The 17427-nt window shown below is 45.3% G+C and overlaps 1 protein-coding gene across 4 annotated transcripts in view; it reads right to left on the reverse strand.

Moving 5' to 3' along the window:
* LARGE1 (LARGE xylosyl- and glucuronyltransferase 1) overlaps positions 1 to 17427 on the reverse strand; it is a 543301-nt gene that overhangs the window by 264071 nt on the left and 261803 nt on the right. The gene's annotated exons all lie outside the window — the stretch shown is intronic.

The raw sequence follows: 17427 nt of genomic DNA on the forward strand, positions 1-17427 counted from the left end.
AAATCATTGGTAACGCTCCATCCAAGCCAACCACCATACCTGTTACTAGCATATTTGTGTTTCCCGAAATCTTAAGCATATGTAACAATTTGGTCAAATGGTATCTGCATTGGTTTCAGAAGCACATGGACAGAGAAGGGTCTCTGGACTGGCTGAATGCAACTGGGAAGATTCTGAGTTCTGTTTTCTGCTTGCTCCTCTCTAAAAGGAACCTAGGTATCCAAGATGGCATCACCGGGGGCTCCCATCACTGAATGTCAGCTTACCCTCACTTAACATTCCTACAGCTTTTCTTTGTTCCACCTCCATCAACCAGCCATTACTGAGGCAGTACCCAAAATACAAACTAGCATTACACATGGGAAAAGCTTCCGGAGTCAACCAGAAATGGGTTCAAGTCCCAACTGTGGTATTTATTAGTGGGGATTCTGAGCATGTCAGTTCTATTTCTTCACTGCTGCTGCTTCATTCTGTAAAACGTTGAGAAACATCTCCTTATCGGGCTACTGTGTCGATAAGTATAATATATGATGCATATCAATAATAAACACAGATAGGACAATAAATAGCAGATATGTTCTCTTGAGAAAGCACCAGGCACAAAGCCATAGTTCAATCCAGGAGGACTACTCTCATAAATACTATCGAGCTAGTAAAAACAGCAGCATAAATTGTAACACCATGCATGAGCACCTTTGGGAAATCTAAAGATGAGAATGACCTGGTCCCCGTGACTTCAAGGAGCTCATAGTCTTTAGAGGGACGGGGGATCCACAATTAAACACAAACACAAGGTGGAACATAATGTTGGTAATAACCACAATAGAACACAATGTTCTATGGGAGTAAAGAAAAAGAAGGGCTAATTCTGACCGGCTCAGGAGTACAAGGAAGAGTTGGGGGAGCAATACCTCAAAAGATAAAGGGGTTTGAAAGGAAGCAAAGGGAGAGGGGGACACAATCCGAGGAGAGTAACAGGAGACTATGGCCAGAGCCGAGGGGCATGCCAGGAGTATGTGGGGACAAGCAGTTAGCTGGGACCCAAGGGTCAGAGCAAAGGAGGACAGAGTGCAGGAAGCAGTGCAGTGAACGCCCAGTTAAAGAGTCCAGACTTCATCAGTGAGGCGTGGTAGCAACATGACTGATTTCAGCTCTTGGCCCCCCGTGCAGCCTCTCCCCAGCCCTGCTCTAGACCCTCCCTCAGATTCCCATGCTCCCATGCTGTCTTCATTTCGGCCTTTACATATTTGGTTTGCTCTGTAAGAAACCTTCTTGCATTTGCTCCTTTGATAACTACTTATTGAGCACCTACTACTTAGCAGGAGATGAGCAGAATGCTGGGGACAAGGTAAGACACGCCATCGCTGCTGTTGGAAATCTCAGGGTCTGGCCCTCTCCTCTCCCACCATTCACGCTGCCCAGTCAGCATCTATCTCTTATCCAGCCTTCAGTTCTGAGGTCTACCACCATTTTCTCCTAGAGTCCTCCCCTGACTACCCATGACTGGGTCAGGGGCCTTCCCAACGAAAAGCCATCTTAGTGCCATGTACCCACCCTTAGGTTTTGATCACCTGTTTACCTGTCTAGATCCTCGCATGACTGTGAGCTTAGGGAGGTCAAGGATTGTGCCAGTCACGTTCAAGTGGATCACCTTATGATGTAGCTCTGTGCATGGAATGCAGGAAGAGTTCAATAAATGAACTGAATGGATGGATGGGTGATGGAAAGTGGACAGATAAGGGGAACCAAGGTGGACACATCATTTGGAAGACGGGACTAGGTGAATGTGAAATGAGGATCTGAGTAGGACTGAGTCTGGGGAAGAACAATAAGGGAGCTGAATCTAGAGGGATTTTAGGAAAAGAGATCTTAGATATGAGGGGAAATGGAGAAAAAGAAGCAGAAGGGGACACTGAGGTTCCTGGGTTGGTGGTGGTATCTCCAGGACAGGGGATAGGAGAAGAAAGGTATATTGGAGGAAAATGATGGGTTTGGGATTGGAGGCACCAAGTTTTTTTTTTTTTTTTTTTAACGTTTTTATTTATTTTTGAGACAGGGAGAGACAGAGCATGAACAGGGGAGGGTCAGAGAGAGGGAGACACAGAATCTGAAACAGGCTCCAGGCTCTGAGCTGTCAGGACAGAGCCTGACGTGGGGCTCGAACTCACGGACCGCGAGATCATGACCCGGGCCGAAGTCGGCCGCTTAACCGACTGAGCCACCCAGGCGCCCCTGGAGGCACCAAGTTTAAGATGAGGGTGGTAAAGCCAGATGGAGCTGAATGGATGAGTCTGGACCCAAAGGCAATTATTATCCAAGGCAAACCCACCATCTACATAACAGGTGCTCAAGGGTGACAAACTGAATAAATGAATACAAGACCCAATCAGCACTGCAGAATTTCTCCACGGGGACCCATTGCCTGAAAAGTGCAAATTTGCCCATAAACTACCTATAGTCAAGGGGAAGGGGCACACCTGCCCTACAACATTCCCTGGAAGCCCTAAGAAGCTTCCCCATAAGAAGCTACCAGGTGGCCCGAGGGAGGACTGGTGCCAGTGGCAGGGGCCTGTTTATCAGCCAGTGACTTGCCTGAAGGCTAAGTGAGAGGCAGCTCATCAGAGTCACTGGGAAGACACATGGGTCCATTTAGCCCTCAGTGTTGGCACGGCCACCCCCCCCCCCCACAGGAGCCACAACGGAGACTTATGCATCCAGAATGGATAAAGGTAAGCCTTTGTAACTGTCAGTTTACATTTGCATCCACAATAGAGGAACGGCATAATTTTCGACACCGAATGACAATACCAACAGACCAACCTACATATATTCGTTCCAACACGATCACGCTGTCCACACGTCTGTATCTCCATGTGTGCTCTCCAGGGAATACTCGCCCCTACTTAGAGGTCCCACGAATTCCTGTTCATCCTTCAAACTTCCCTTTTTAAGTCATTTCCTCCAGGACACCTCCTATAAGCCCTCCCTTGTCCTTTTTCCTGCTAACCTGGCATCTCATACGAAAAACATGACTACCATTCCTAGCACGGCACTACGATACTTATTCAAACATGTGGCTCCTTGTCTCTACTACGAGGCCCCCAAGGACAGAAACCATGTTTTCACCTCCATCTCCAGTGCCCTGCAGAAAGCCTGGCACATAACAGGGGCTCAACAAACACGTGTGCAACAGGAAAAGAAAGCCAACGTCCCTCCTTCTAGGCCACCATTAACTTTACCGTAAGAATGGTAACAATAGTCAATGGCAGTCTACATCAATGCTTCAGAGCTGGGGGCTCTGCTCCAGAATGTCTGGAGTGGAGCCCTGGCTGCGCGAACTGCTAACTGAAGGCCCAGAAGCACATCACTTCATCTTTCTAGGCATCAATCTATTCATCTCCAAATCAAGAATGGTAATGGTAAGTAAACAATACCGCACTGTTCAGACTAAGTGACATAATGTATATAATTTATTTTTAATTTTTTTTTTCAACGTTTATTTATTTTTGGGACACAGAGAGACAGAGCATGAACAGGGGAGGGGCAGAGAGAGAGGGAGACACAGAATCGGAAACAGGCTCCAGGCTCTGAGCCATCAGCCCAGAGCCCGACGCGGGGCTCGAACTCACGGACCGCGAGATCGTGACCTGGCTGAAGTCGGACGCTTAACCGACTGCGCCACCCAGGCGCCCCTGTATATAATTTTTTTAATGTTTATTTATTTTTGAGACAGAGAGAGAGACAGAGAGAGGGAGAGAGAGACGGAGAGGGAGAGAGAATGAGTGGGGGAGGGGCAGAGAGAGGGAAACGAAGAATCCGCAGCAAGCTCCAGGCTCTGAGCTGTCAGCACAGAGCCTGACACGGGGTTCAAACTCATGAACCACAAGATCGTGACCTGAGCTGAAGTCGGATGCTTAACTGACTGAGTCACCCACGTGACCCAGCATAATGTATATATAAAGTGTTTAGCAAAGTGCCTGGTGTGTAAGATTTTAACGTATGTTAACCCCTGGAATGGTCTGAATGTTGGTGCCCTGCCTGCTCAAATTCCTATGTCAAACCCTAGCCCCTAAGGTGAAGGTATCAAGACGTGGGGCCTTTGGGCCCTACTCCCAAAGCAGGTGAGGGTAGAGCCCCACTGAAAGGGATTAGCGCCCTCAGAAAAGAGGCCCCAGAGAGCTCCCCCTCTCCTTCCATCATAGGATGCAGACAGAAGTCAGCAACCTGTAACCGAAAAGCAGGAAGGCAGGCTCCCCCCAGAGCCAGACCACGCTGGTGCCTGACCCTGGATTCCCAGCCTCCAGGACTGAGAGGAATCAACATCTGTTGTCTATGAGCCCTACCCCGTCTGTGGTATTTTGTTATAACACCCTGAGTGGATGGGCCACCATTACCAGTGTTAACTCGGGGAACTTATTTTCTCTACTGCTTTACATCACTTTTCAAATGAAGTAATTTCAATTAGTTCCTCCATCCATAAACCCCAAAATGAGTTGAATGAATAAACATGCAACAAAGAGCTGTCAAGCAGTAAGTACAAGTAAGGCATAACAGGAATTTAGGTGACTCAGGAACTGGAACTCTCTTCTCTTCGGGAAGCTATCAGGCTGGCAGAAACAGAGACAGAGAGGACACAGATAACTAAATAAACATTGGAACACGGGTGGGCTGGAACACGGGGCTACCTCACACAACTGCTAAGTTTGGGAACTGCACACCTCCCGGGGAGACATTTGAATGGACAGTAAGTGAAGGGTACCCTTAGAGTTGGGTGGTGAGCAACTGTGCAACTGTACGGGATGGCTCTGCAAGGAGACACAGAAAAGCTACAGGAGTGGAAGAGGCTACTTCTCCATGGTGGAGAATCTCGGATGTTTGCGTGGACTGCGTGGCTGTTAAACCAGACATTCAGGTAAGAAAAGATGGGAGGATGAAGGCGTTCTGCAGGGGTGACAGAATCAGGAAAGGGACAGAGGCAGGGAAGTACACAGCATGTCTATGACGGAACAACAGTTTTATCTGGGTTGACCACACTGCTGCATTTGGTGGACACCTCCTGCATGCCAGGAATAGGGAGGATAAAAAGAAAAAATGAAAGTCCTAATGGAAGGCTGAGCCAGCGTGTGTGACCTCTTAAGATCCATGACTTTCATTCTCTAAGAGAAAGAGACCCAGACAAGACTTGGGTGCCGAGCAGGAAGGAGACCAAAGCTGTAATTCGGGACGTTAATCTGGCAACAGAGCAGAGGATGCACCAGCATGGAAAGAGCAATAGGCCCACAGAGGGCACGGAGAGCGCTTGTGTGAGGCCTTCCCCTTACAAGCTCTCACTCTGGTCTATTGCAAGTTATCTCCCCAGAATGAAGAATCAATCCAGAGAGACATTTAGCTCATCTTTAGGGCAAAACTAGCTGTTTGCTTGGCCAAAGGGGTCCGTGTGCCTCATTAGAAGACTATGAAAATGTTTAATCAGAGGGCACACCAGGGTCCCCAGTCCAGGGGACCATGGAGGACCTGGCATTTTGCTGACGATCTCCGCAATCCAACGCAGCTCACCAGCAGCTTGGTCTCACTCCCTGGAGGCAGAATGCCTGGAAAGGCTCTACTGAGCTCCGCCTTCCACACCACTGTGAGAATGTGGGTCCTGTCAACCGCACCTCTCGGCAGCCACAGGACAAGCATGTGAAAACACTGCCCAGACCACTTTGTTTCAAGTTTCTGTGTAAACCAGAATGTTTCCCTTGAGCTTTAATCTATAAATCCAACCATCCACTAGACGGTCCCACCTTCATACCCACAGACCACTCAGAATCAAGATGGCCTAATTACAACCCTCCTAATACCAGGTTACTACGAGTTTTGCAGACTGTTTAGTACCCATCGTCCCTCAAGAATGTAAGCTCCGTGAGGACAGACATTTGGCTGTGATCCATGGTGCAGCCTAGCTCTCAGAACGACACCGGGCATATTAAATAGGGGCCTCTTATACATGTCTGTCTTCTGGGATTCCCTGCCGGGGCTAAAGGCACATCATTCAACATGGGAGTACTGCTTGGGCTCCTTACCAGCCCATCTCCCACACCCCCTATCAATTCCATGCCCTGAGAGGCAGCTCAGCCCAGTGGTCAGGAGCCAGATCTCTACAGCCAAATTGCCTGGCTGCTTCTTATCATGGTTTGTCACAAAGTAATGATATGAAGTTGAGCAAGCCACTTAGTCTTAGAGTCTCAGCTTCTCAGGTTGTTATTATCAGATTGACTTAAAATGTATGAAGCACTTAGAACAGTGACCCACAAGGAGTAAGGACTTAACACACATTAGCATTTATTAGCCTGTCTGCTCTTTGGTGAGATCTCATCAATATATTCACCCCTTCTCTCATATAGGGTCTCTGTGCTGGTTCCCTCCAACAGATCCTCTGTCCTGTAAGCCCTCAACTCCCTCCAAAATGATCACACAACCCCCTGCTCACTGTACGATGAGTCGCGTCCAGCCTCCTGCTTGGAGCTAGCAGGACCTTTGATAATCTCACCCTGTCCATCTCTCCAAGCTCACGTCTTCCTACTCCCTCCTCAAACCTGCATTCCAATCATTCTCTTGCCCAGACCTGCATGTGACCAATTCCTCTCCCTCTTCAGGAATAAAGAGTGACCTGCTCAGGGAGGCCCTTCATGGCCATTCCCTCCAAAGTGCCCCCTCCCTCCCCTATGGCTCTCTACCACATTGCTTCTTCCTAGCACTTCCTTTTATTTTTATTGTTTAAAAAATTTTTTTAATGTTTTATTTTTGAGAGACAGAGAGACAAAGTATGAGCAGGGGAGGGGCAGGGAGAGAGGGTGACACAGAATCCCAAGCATGTTCCAGGCTCTGAGCTGTCAGCACAGAGCCCGATGCGGGGCTCGAACTCACAAACTGTGAGATCACAACCTGAACTGAAGTAGGATGCCTAACCGACTGAGCCACCCAAGCGCCCCATCTTCCTAGCACTGCTTAGCACTGGAAATCTCTACATTCATCTTCAGGTCTACCTCCTGCCCACCCACTAGAATGTGAGCTGTGTAGGGTGGAGTTTCGCTATTTCACAACATACCACCCTCATTTTCTCTCTCTACAAACCCAATGCTAAGCAAGTGCCTAGTTGTGGGTACAGATTAATCACATTTTCCTGCAGGCTTGTGTGCTTGCTGTCTCTCTTCCTTAACCGCGTTCACGTTCCCTCGCTACCTGCGCTTCTAGCCTTCTGTGGTCAAGTTTCAGCACCACTGCTCCGGGGAAGCTATTCCACTAGATCAGATGCCCTTCTTTGTGCTTCTCATGGACGCCGGGGCTCAAAACACATGTGACCGCAATAATCTACTGACACTCACTTCTCTGTTTCCTGCTAGATGGAGTCTAGGCACTGGGATTGTATTTTGTGAATAATCTTATCCTCAGAGTTTCAATAGCCCCTTGTAGATATAACATCCAGTACCTGTTTATTGAAAGAATAAATAAACAGACAATAATTACCAAAGAGATCCAAATGTTCTCACAGTTTGACACAGTTACCTGGATGTTACAAGTAGAAGCACTTACAAGAAAATGATGGAGTAAATCTTTTGGCACTGGGTGATAGAATGGTTTCTTTTTCTTTTTTTAATTTTATTTTCATGTTTATTTATTTATTTTGAAATTTTTTTTATGTTTTTATTTATTTTTGAGACAGAGAGAGACAGAGCATGAGCTGGAGAGGAGCAGAGAGAGAGGGAGGCACAGAATCTGAAGCAGGCTCCAGGCTCTGAACTCTCAGCACAGAGCCCAATGCGGGGCTCGAACTCACAAACTGTGAGATCATGACCTGAGCCGAAGTCGGATGCCCACTTGACTGAGCCACCCAGGCACCCGTCATGTTTATTTATTTATTTTGAGAGACAGAGACAGAGCACAAGCAGGGGAGGGGCAGTGAGAGAGGGAGAGAGAGAGAGAATCCCAAGCAGGATTGGATTGGGGCTCAATCTCGCAAATCACAAGATCTTGACCTGAGCCAAAATCAAGGGCTGGATGCTTAACAGACTGAGCCACCCAGGCATTCCAGGGAATGGTTTCTTTGACACAAAATCCAAAGCACAATCAACAAAAGAAAAAATGAACTGGTTTTCGTCAGAATTTAAAACATCTGTGTTTCAAAGGACACCATCAAGAAACTAGAAAAGATAATCTCAGAATGGGAGTAAAAATTTGCAAAGCTTTTCATAAAGGACCTGTAGTCATAATATATAAAGATCTTTTACAACTCAAACACTAAGCAAGCTGATCAAAAACTGAGTGAAGGATCTGAACAGCTATTTCTCACAGAGGAGATACGATGGCCAACGAGCACAAGGAAAGATACTCCACATCGTCAGTCACCAGGAGATGGCAATCAAAACCACAAAGTATCAGTTCACAGCCACTAACATGGCTCAAACAATAATAATGAAAAAAAAAAAGGACAATAACAAGCGTCGGTGAGGATGTGGGGAGACTGGAACCCTTATTTGTTAGTAGAGAGATGGTATTAGTGAGAGATGGTGTAGCTGCTTTGGACACAGGTTCTTGGAGTTTCTCTAAAAATTAAGCATAAAAAGTTACCGCCACTGAGCTCCACAGCAGTCCTACTCCTAGTTATACACAAAACCCGTGTTCACACAAAAGCTTGCACACAAACCTTTGTAGTAGCATTATCCATAACAGTCACGAAGCGGAAACAACCTTGATGGCTACCAAGTGATGAACGGACAAACAAAACGTGCTTGAGCCACGCAGTGGAATGTTACTGGCAATGAAGCACAATAAAGCACAGACACAGGCCACAACACGGATGGAAACATGATGCCAAGGGAAACAAGCCACTCACGAAAGACTAAATAGTAGAAGGTCCCATTTCTACAAAATGTCCAGAACAAACACATCCACAGGAACAGAAAGACAAGTGGCCGCTGGGGGATGGAAGAAGGGGAAACAGGGCAAGACTCTGCGTGGGTACAAGGGCTTCTGAGGGTGTAGAAATGGTCTAATATTAGGAAGCAGCGATGGATGGACAACTCTGAATATTAAAAACCAACAAGCAGGCTGTGAACATTTAAGGAGTGAACGCTACAGTATGTGAATCAAATCCCAATACTTATTCATTTGCTTGTGATGGGATGTGACCTGTGGGTTTGGGGGGAGGAAAGGAGACCCGGTCCGCTCGGCAGTCTCTGGCTTCCTTCCTCAGGGAGCTGTGTTGTACAATAAATGGTCCGCCACATGGGGAAGGCCAGCCTCTGACTGGGAGGGAAACTCAACTGGTCGGGACCAAAAAGAGTCCAATTGTGCCCACATTTGAAAGAACATCCCACAGCCCAGAGCAAATTGCAATAAAGGTGGCATTTCAATCTCCAGGTGTGACTTCTGAGTCTTACTTCACTTTCAGTTCCTAGCTCAGGAAGGCGTGAATTCGTTGTGTGTATGTGTGTGTGTTTAATGTTTGTTTATTTTTGAGAGACACAGAGACGGAGCACACGCGGGGGAGGGGCAGACAGAGACACACACAGAATGTGAAGCAGGCTCCAGGCTCCGAGCTGTCAGCACAGAGCCTGACGCGGGGCTCGAACCCATGAACCAGGAGATCATGATCTGAGCCCAAGTGGGACACTTAACCGACTGAGCCACCCGGGTGCCCCAAGGAATAGTTTTAACAATACGGTGCCTTCAAATTCCAAAATCAGCCAAAGGCCGAGAGCCTGCCACCTATTCTCTTTTGTTCAGTGGGAGATTAGCAAGAGTTAGACAGATGTTAACGACACATTCACACCAACAGAACTTTACCAAGGGAAGGATAAGCACTTATCCAGAATTTCTTACTATTCACACACACACACACAAAGATAATTTCCTCGATAGATGATTCACTGTTATTTAATTTTATTTCTGTACAACATCAAAAACAGTCTTTTATACCAGCCGCCAATTATATATGCATTTGGGGAGCGTTGCTTTGAGCCCACGAGAAAAGGCTTCTATGTGAACAGGCCAGAATATCTTAATATAGAACGGGTCCCATGTAGCTTGCCGGGGCCTGAGCGGCACAGACGTTAAGTCTGGTCTATATTCAGACCAGATCACGCTTTGACAACAAAGAAAGAAGCAAGTGCATGTTTTATCTTCAGCAGAGCCTGCGGACTTCGCCTATAATGAGCAATGCTCCTGCCGCCTCTGATTTCCTTAACTGCTCCCCTGGTCCAGGTTGGGATGCCGTAAATATGGTAATACAAAGAGCAAAGATGATTAAACCCCGGCTTTCTCCCTGCCTTTCCTTTCTTATCTTGTCAGGAATGTGCCACAGCCCCTACAAGGCAATCTAGGGTCTGCTTTTATTAAAATACACAGGGACGTCTGAGCTGAAATAATCCTTAATTATTAAGTTTACAATGGAATGGCGATTTTTAGAAAAAGAAAGAGCCTGTGACAGCGGCTCCAATGCTCAGTGAATCTGTTACACTTGGAGATTTAATACAACTTATTGCAGAAAAACACAGCCGCCAGAATGAGGGTTTCTCAGTGTGCGTTCCCAGTTAGAAGGAAGAGAGGTAGCACTGATCGTGTGGGAAGGTTCAAGGACGAGTCAGCATCACATCAGAAGAGCTCTCCGTGGGAGAAATACAGAGCAAGTTTCCAAAAACAAACGAAAAGGCCTCACGGATTCCAGGCTTTGGCACAACCAAGGTTAGAATCCCAGGAGCATCATTTACTCACCTGTGACCTTGAACAAGCTATTTAACCTCTGTGAGCCCCAGTTTCCTCATCCATTTGTGGGGACAGTGGCATCTACCGTACCGGGTTGGGATGAAGGTCAAATACAATGGCCTATGTGATGCCTGGTATCTGAACTACACATATCACTTTTCTTTGGCTTTACACGTACGTGCATGACCAAATAGCATAGGTATCCTACCTGTTCGAAGATATCACATGACCACAGCACTTTCTCTTTTCCCTAGGTTTCCTGAGGTCGAGTTGACAAAAACTGTATATATTTAAGGTATACATTAAATATATTACGAACGTTTAAGGTGATGTTTTTACATATGTGTGGAATGTGAAATAATCACCACAATCAAGCTGATTAAGTTAACCATCACCTCACAGTTACCACTTCCTTTCCTCCGTGCTTTTTTTCTTAAGTTTTACAAGAACACTAATGTCCAAGCCTTTAAAACCACTATTTATTTTATACTCAGCACCTCAAAAATACATACTTCAGTGGAGGGATGAAGGGGTGATTACAGAGATCATAGTAGCAATAACAATGTCCACAAGGTCACCCAAAATGATGATTAAAAACAGAAAGAATAATGATATTCAAAATAGTCACCCCCCCCCACCCCACCCCACCACCCCCCCTGCCACCCCCAGTTGAGGGCTCAGACTCTGAAGCTAGACTGACTGGGTACCAACCCATATCTGAGCATCCTGTGACTCTGAGCTAGGACTTAACATGAATATCAGCTTCCTCATCTCTAAAAGGGGGTGATAATAGTACCCACCTCCTGGAGTCACAGGAGCATTAAATGCATTAATATCTGAAAAACACTTAGAGCAGAGCCTGATATAGAGTGAGAGCTACATTTATATTTGTTCAATAAACAGAATACAGGGGTGCCTGAGTGGCTCAGTGATCAAGTGCCCATCTCTTGATTTCAGCTCAAGTCATGATCCCAGTGTCGTGGGATCGAGCCCCATGCCGGGCTCCATCTGAGCTTAGGGTTCTCCCTCTCTCCCGTTCTGTCCTGTCCCTCTCCCCAGCTCCCATGCTCTCTCTCTCTGTCTCTCAAAAAAAAAAAAAAAAAATACAGAAATGTTTCACATAGATTATCTCTGTTGACAGTCAAGCTGGGCTGTAAGAAAGGTTACAGAACAAGCCAAAGCTCTAAGAAGTACAGAGACTTCACTAGGGTCACCTGGCTCATAGATGGCAAGACCAAAATCAGAACCTACTTCTGTTTGTTTGTTTTATTCAAATCCTAGGTTCTTCCCTTCACAAGCTAGACTCTACTTATATAATAAGCTTAAGCCTGAATAAGCAATAACACAATTAGAGACGGATACTTGGCACAAATAGGCTGTTTTACCCTCCATGTTCTTCAGGGGCACGAGTGAAGTTAAAAAAAAAAACAAAAAACAAAACAAAAACAAAAATCCAGCTGCTTGATATGCAAAGTAGGGGAAATCACCCAGCTTCTTCCTGCCAACGGGACTATACAGTGTAAGAATCAGTAGATCATTCCAGCAAACAAATATTAAATTTTTACAAGCTGGCCCACCTTCCTGCCCAGGAGGTAAATACTTAGCTACTAAGTAATTTTTTTTCGCTCTGCTCACTAAAAGCTTAGCTTCTTTGAAGAACAGCTACACTTCCCAGTTTATTTGCAAATGGGATTGGAGTTACAGGTCGTCCTCCAATTTCCTTTAAAAGCCCTTCCATGGACACATATTGTGCTATTCTCTATGAGATAAACCTTTGTTCACATGTATTTTGTATTCATTCTTTCTCATCCACCTTTTTTCTTTGCACAATGAGATGACCCAAAATACACGTAAAGAGAAAACAAAAACAATATCACCTTTATTTCTACCTCTCCAAACACATGAAAAATTCCATTTTTAAACAAAGTCTCTGCTACTCTTTCTCCTACCAGTGTTTTGAGAATATTTGTGCACATCTGCACACGTGACACATATGTGCTTGTATTTATACAGCAGAATATTATGCACATGTTTTGAACTGTGTTATCACTTATTTTATATCATAAAATACAATTTGTCCACCAACTGAGAACATGGGTTACTATATAAAAGAGTGATCCACTATTTAGTCTTATTGTTTTTAAGAATGATTCAAATTTAAAAAAAAATTTAGTGTTTAGTTATTTTTGAGAGAGAGACAGAGACAGAGCGTGAGTGGGGGAGGAGCAGGGAGAGGAGCACAGAATCTGAAGCAGGCTCCAGGCTCTGAGCTGTCAGCACAGAGCCCAATGCAAGGCTCTAACTCACAATTGTGAGATCATGACCTGAGCCGAGGTTGGATGCTTAACTAAGCCACCCAAGCACCCCAGTATGATTCAAATTTTTATCATTATAAGCAGTATGTCATAAAAGTGTTTTCTATGATCAGGATTATCCTTTTTTTTTTAAAGATTTCTTAAATATTTTGATTTTTTTAAATGTTTATTTTTGAAAAAGAGAGAGAGAGAGAGAGAGTGAGAGCAGGGGAAGGGCAGAGAGAGAGAGAGAGAGACAGAGACAGAGACAGAGACAGAGACAGAATCTGAAGCAGGCTCCAGGCTCTGAGCTGTCAGCACAGAGCCTGATGCGGGGCTCAAACTCACAAACTGTGAGATCATGACCTAAGCTGAAGTCAGACACTCAACTGACTGAGACACCCAGGTGCCCCTTAAATATTTATTTTTGAGAGGGAGGGAAGGAGGGAAAGAGAGAGAGGGAGAGAGAAAACCAAGAAAGCTCTGTGCTGTCAGAGCAGAGCCCGATGCAGGGCTCGAACTCATGAACTGTAAGATCATGACTTGAGCTGAGATCAAGAGTTGGATGCTTAACCAATTGAGTCATCCAGGCCGCCCAGGATTATCCTCTTAAGACAGAGTCTCTGAAGTCGTCATATAGGGTCAAGGTCTTGGGCATAACACCATAAAATTTCTTTCCAAAAAGGTTATAGCAATTTCTGGTTCTGGTAGGAGTATATAGGAGTGCCTGTATCACTCTTTTACTCTCTTTTAAAGTCAACTATGTCAACTGTCACCAGGCATACTGCAGAAGTAAAATTGATTTGATGTAACAAAGCAAGCCTTAAATGAAAATTTGCTGAAAGTCTTGTCTGGAAAATAAATCTAATTGCTGTAATTAACAGAGAAAGCCAAAAGAAGCATCCTACACCACTATTATTACATTATTATTAACACTAGAAAGGTACTTCATTTGCCAAAGTATTTTATAACCATGTATTGGTTAATCCCCATAACGTGCTTCGGAAGCAGTGAAGCTATTTATAGCTGGACTTTCTGAGCTGAAAGTCTTTCAAAAGTCCTTTTGTCTTGATATCTCCAGTCATTATCACCAGCACATCAATCCACAGACATTCTCATTGTAGAATTTCAAGGATGGGAGGGATTTAAGTGGTCATCTGGGTGAAGATCAAGTCCTCACTGACGTGGGGTGTAGAATTTTCCTAACGCATACTAAGAATTTGCTTTCTTCTCAAATCCCCAGGCCGCCACCAAAGCACGGCATGCCATTGGCAGCCAATTATAAATCTATTGCTATTTTTAAATGTAACATCTTTGTGCTGCGCAGTTACCGTAGGAGTAAAAGTTTACACTCAATGGGATTCCTTAGGGTTTGGGCAACTACTGGAATTATTTGATTTGTAGCGAAGCAACAGCGATAATATTTACACCCAGCAACACAAAACATTTTTATGGCTTTAACATGAGCCATAATTGAGAGGCAGCACATTTGACTGTCTGTAATCATGCGAATACTCTTCTCTTAACAGGGGGGCTTTTCCCCCCAATCAGGGAGGGACCCAAGTTTTTTACTGGTGACAAGAAACAAACACAAAACGGCTGAGAACCACTCATCTAATTCAGTGCTTATGGGACAAAATGCCCGGTTTCAAGCAGATGAAGGCTGAAGAACCACAAGGAGTCTCAAACGACGCACAGGAGTGATGGTGGTGTAGAAACGGTATCTCACTTTAAGTCAGAAGACATGAGGTGGAGCCCCACTTGGGGCTTTATTGGTATCTTTATTTGGTATTCCCATTTCCTCCTGAGAGGAGCAACTGAAATTCCAATACCAACCTGGCAGAGGTAAGAGGAGGGAACGGAGAGCCCCTCCCATCAGCCGACCTCATTCTCTACTTGTTGGTTACTCAGTGCTCCCCCTTCCCCACTCCAGGGCAGGGACTGAGCAGGGAGGAAGGCAGGGAATCTCCTGCTCCTGGGTGCAGATCAGGGAATCTGACATTTTGTGGGCCTGCTACCTGACTACAGGCACATCAGGGCACCCACCAAAAGACCCGCCCAGGTGAGTTCAGTTTAAACAGTTGAGCTAATAAATTTTGTCTTCAATCTAATAAATATCGGTGTGAACTGATTCACAGCAAAAGGTAAGTAACCTAAGCATGAAAGTCTAAAGGGTTAAAATGATCTGCTGAAAATCACTCAGCTGTAGAGTGGCATGAATGTGTAGCTGAACCAGGTCTGAGCTAGATCTATTAGTTAACTGGTTGAATAAATTTATCTTCAGGTTATTTATTAATGAAGTTCCCCAGATTCACTTGTTAAACAAGTAAACATTCATGGAGCACCTAATACATGTGAAGTCCTTTGCTAAGATACTGAGAATACAGAAATATAAGGCATGGTTGCTGTCCCCAGAAGTCCCATATTCGACTACAAAAGACAACATGAATACAGAAATAAAATACAATGTACTAAGTCCAGTAACAGAAAGATGCACAGGGTATTATGGGCTGGGAGAAGGGGAGCCCCAGCCCAGACTAACAGGTACAGGTGGGCCTCCTGTTAGAAGGATAAGGAGGGGCACCTGGGTGGCTAGGTTGGTTAAGCGGCCGACTTCAGCTCAGGTCACGATCTCATGGTTCATGAGTTCGGGCCCCGCATTGAGCTCTGTGCCGACAGCTCAGAGCCTGGAGCCTTCTTCGGATTCTGTGTCTCCCTCTCTCTGCTCCTCCCCTGATCTCTCTCTCTCTCTGTCTCTCTCTCAAAATTAAGTAAATGTTAAAAAAAATTTTTTTTTAAAAAAAGAAAAAGAAAAAGAAGGATAAGAAGTTTGCCAGGCTGGGAGGAGGAAGAGGCTGGAGGAGGTGAGAAATGGACAAATAGACAACAGGCAGGGAGAGGGTGGGAATTCAAACAGGTCAATGTTTCTGGAGAGTGAAGTATCAGCAAGGGGAGGAGAGAGAATCACATCAGGTCCTGATGGTCTAGATAGAGCCTGGTGAAGAGGTTTAATTCTCTCCCGTCCACAAGGAGGAGCCAAGAAAAGGTTTGAAGAAATCAGATTTGCCTTTTTAAAGTATCACCTGGTGTTGGAGAGGCTGGATCTTTGGGGACTGGGAGGCCAAGTGCAGGAGGGAGATTATGCAGACCTCAGCACTGACAGCTAGAGTCGGGCATTAACGTGACATTGATCTCTGTTCAGTTGAGATCGAAGAGCTTCTCGTGATTATTCATACTGCCCAGATCCTTCTGCATCTTGGCCACAGCCATGAATAAGCTTTATCTAAACCTTTGGTAAGAATGTTAGAACAGAGCCAAGGATACTGGCTAGAACTACAAACTCAATTCTGGATACACCCTGAATAGGTCTATCAATCTATCAATCAATCAAAATAGTGAAAAAAAAAAAAAAAGCACACAAGAAAAGTCCTGTAAAAAAGTAGAAGCAAATGGCAGGAGTTTAAGTTGGATAAGAGAGGACTTAGGAGAAGCAGAATCACTTCCAGGTGGAGGAGAAACCTGTCCTTTATGTGGCTAGTTCCATGGGGATCCACGAGGACCCACACACATTATATACAGGTTGGAAAATTTCAGTTTAATGTAAGGCAGGACTTTCCAATTGTTAGAAATGCCCAGATATGGGACATGTTACAACTGGAATACAGCAAGCAACCTCTATGAGCTAACTAGGGCTGCCATAACAAAATACCACAGACTGGGAGTGCTTAAACAAAAGAAACTTATTTTCTATGGTTCTGGAAGCTGGAAGTCCAAGATCAAGGTGCTGGCAAGGCTGGTTTCTCCTGAGGCCCCTCTCCTGGGTTTGTACATGGGGGGGTCTTCTCCGTGTGTCCTCACAGGGTCTTCCCTCTGCATAAGTCTGTCTCCCAATCTCCTCTTAGTAGGACACCAGTCATACTGGATTAGGGTCCATTCATATTGCCTCAATTTAACTGAATTACCTCTTTCGAGGCCAATCTCCAAATACAGCTCACGTTCTGAGGGAGTAGGGGCTAGGGCTCCAGCAGATAAGTTTTAGGGGGACACAATTCAGTCCATAACACAACCTGTCAACAGGGATGTGTAAACAGAGAGGTCTGGTGACTGTCGGGAGAGGAAGCCAATGAAGAAATGGAAGCCTCAAATCTGAAGTGTCCTTGAAGGTCCCTTTAGGTCTAAGAGCTATAATCCTAAACGTTGTGGGACAGCACCTAACTGCTCCCGTTAAACATTATTAACACAATAATCTCCCCAGGGTTTCAGACAAAAAGCATATTTTCACAGCAGCTTCAGTGATTGCTGAGAAATGCTGCCCTTCTTTAACTCTCTCCAGAGGAAGTGTGCAGGCAGGCAGCGACACGGATGGATCACACGCACGAGCCACGCG

The sequence above is a fragment of the Leopardus geoffroyi genome, chromosome B4 (assembly GCF_018350155.1).
Source record: "Leopardus geoffroyi isolate Oge1 chromosome B4, O.geoffroyi_Oge1_pat1.0, whole genome shotgun sequence".
NCBI lineage: Eukaryota > Metazoa > Chordata > Mammalia > Carnivora > Felidae > Leopardus > Leopardus geoffroyi.